Source organism: Otolemur garnettii, unplaced genomic scaffold (genome assembly GCF_000181295.1).
Source record: "Otolemur garnettii isolate 467f Iridium unplaced genomic scaffold, OtoGar3 scaffold00234, whole genome shotgun sequence".
NCBI lineage: Eukaryota > Metazoa > Chordata > Mammalia > Primates > Galagidae > Otolemur > Otolemur garnettii.
The window spans coordinates 1,613,685-1,616,714 of record NW_003852629.1 but is presented as its reverse complement, the minus strand read 5'-3'; positions in this window follow the sequence as shown (position 1 = coordinate 1,616,714).

The window sequence follows — 3,030 nt, the reverse complement described above, 5'->3', positions numbered from 1 at the left end:
CCCTTCAGGGACTTTTTTTTTTTTGGAATGAGCTAAGCTCAGTAATGCTTGTCATATGCTTATGAAACAACAATAGATTCAAGTCCAAATGATGACAATGCAAAAAGAGCTGAGTTAATACTAATTTCACGTAGTATATTCATGATTTCCTATCAACTAGGAAGGATTCAGGTTGACTAATTAATCCAGTTTTGCATACTGTAATAGTGCTATTCGTTGTAAAGCATATCCATATGTTTATGTATATTTAGACTGGATGAAAATGGAACAACCTAAATGCTAGGTTTAGAATACTTTTCTTAGAGACTTGTTTCTACCTGAAGTAAATGGTTGTTTTCATTACACATAGAAATAATTAGTGATACACAAACACGACCCTACCAACACACACATTAGTTAGATCTTTGAAAGAAAGGATATATTTTAAGTAAAATTATTATCTTACAAACAATTCAATCTTGTGAGATCTCTCCACATTTTTTTCTTATTTCTTTTGCTACTTTCAAAACATTCCTAAATCACATTAATATTCCCTCTATATACTATATAGAATTTCCATGCATGCAATTATTTATTATTTTCTAATTATTTGGGTTTTTATTCATGCTTAAGTTTCTTTTCTGCCATTAGGTTTGAGACTTAGAAGTAGTCAGTTAGTTCTATCATTTTCCTATGCTAGGAAATTTACGAACTAGCCATTACTTAAATACTATTTATTAGGAAGGAACTTTGGAAGTATTAGGAAGTACTGGTTTTGATAGAAAATACAAAGAATTGAAATTAAAAAAAGAAACAATAGATTTCTTAGTATGATTTCATGTCATTTACTCATATTGCTAGGGAACAACATTTCTGGGTCTAATTTACTTTTTGACTACACTTAAAATTGTTTCTGCTCACATAAATTCATTTTATGTATTTATGACATAGATGTTAACCAGGCTTATTTTTTGTACGGCGATATAAAGTCAATTATTTGGTGAAAATGATGGTTCATTTATTTGTTGAAATATACCTCACAGGGAAATAATTTCTTTGAGAACACAGAGTACAGAATACCTTAAAAGCGCCCTTATACTTACCAGTAAGTACAATTTCATTGCAACAAATTCCACTAATATAATATGAAACCATACAACTGAATCATGACCATTTGAAATTCATTTCTTTTCCACTATGACCCAATTTACTATGGCAAATAAAAATGAGGAAATAATCATTTTTAGTTTGCAATAATAACATTTCAGATTAGGAAGGTTGCATAAAAATGAGAAGCACTTTCTAGGGAGCAGGTTAAAGTGGAACTTGAAAGCAATGTTTTTGTAGGGATAACTAACACTGGAAATATTTAATTTGGAAAGCATTTGACTGGAGGTTGTAAGTGGTCAACAGTGGAGGAGGGGGAAACTGGGACAAATGGCAGACTCCAGTTCTCACTTGCAAATCCCAGTGAAGCCAATGGAAAATTATGGAAATATCTGAAAGACACATTTGGCCTAGTTCAAAAGCTCTATTAAATTAGTATTTTAATACATTGTCCTAATTAAATCTTGTCTTTATTGTCCTTTTAACATTATTTTACCTAGTGTTCATTCATAGCTTGCTCGGAAATTACAGAGAAACAGATAACCTAACAAGGGACATTTGACCTCTGACTTAATTTCAAAGACATTTTGACAACCTCACCTCCCCTACTCCATGCTGAGGAAAGGTTTTATGTAAACAAATTCAGGAATCCAAGGAAAACTTGGTTTTTTAATGCCCACAGATTGGGAACTATGGATAGATGTAAAATGTGTAATTCTGATATTTAGCTTAGAGGAGTTTAGTATCTGAAACTAAACTGTATATACAGCCGGCAGTGTCTGGTGCCAGAAATTTTGTTACAAGTTTTATTTTCTAATAACGAATGCAGAAAAGTCATTGTAACTGTTTCCTTGGGGGTACAAGGAGGAACCAGTAGCCTCTTAGGAAGTTGACAGAAATGTATCAAATCACCAAACATATTACTTGGCTTGTCCATTACACACCAGACAGGGTATTAGCAACTGGTGACACAAAGATGTCCGAGACGTCCATGACCTCAAGCACTAGTCTGGCTCATCCACCTTCCCAGACATTTTTACTACCCTATTACGACTTCTGAGGAAGCACAGACCCAGCACTCTGCGAGTACACACTAGGGGACCCACGTGGGACATGGAGAAACGACGGCTACAGGCGTTAGTTAGCCTGGCAGAGGGAGATTTCAAGTAAAAGATGCCGTCCAAGGTAAGAAAATGAACTTTTTGTGCCAATTCGCATTTTCATGTCTTAACTAAGATTCTCTGATCATACTGATGGCACAAACTAAATTACTGCTTATAACACCAAAGAGATCAATTACTATGGCTTACGTATTGAACTAGACCTATTATCACCATTTCAGTAACGTCTCGATGTTAATACTGACAAGAAACTGGCATCTCTTTCGCAATGAGCGGTATTGCATTGCTTTGCGTCTGCGTATAGGGAAAGTGACTGGAACCAAATACCCAGAGCAAGGCCGAGGGGCGGCGCGCTAGGTCGAGGAGCGGCACACGTGTGTGTCCGCCCGCCCCGCCCTCGCGCCCGGTCCCGCTCCCACGCCCCATTATAGACCAGGGGAGGACGCCAACGCTCGCGAGAGCCCTGTCGGCTTCCACGTTTGCCACGTTCCAAAGAACCGGGACAGACTGGAAAGCCAAAAGCCGCTCACGCTCACAGGCAGCTGCGTCGAGCCAGAAGGGCCCCAAGTCTGCAGGGGGCGTGGAAGTGCATCTGGTACCTCCGCCTCATAGAGGCCGTCGCGATTGGCTCCCACTCGCCGTCACTCAGCTTTCCGTGGGCGGAGCGAGGCCGGGAAGGGGCGTGGCCGAGAGGCGGCGAGCCGCGCGCTCTCGCCTCGGGAGGGAGTCACAGGTCCGGCACACGCGAGGGCCGGGCGCGCGCGGCCGGCACGCGGGTGGAGGTCCTCGGAGGCGCGGCGGGCGGTGCGCATCACAGGCTTTG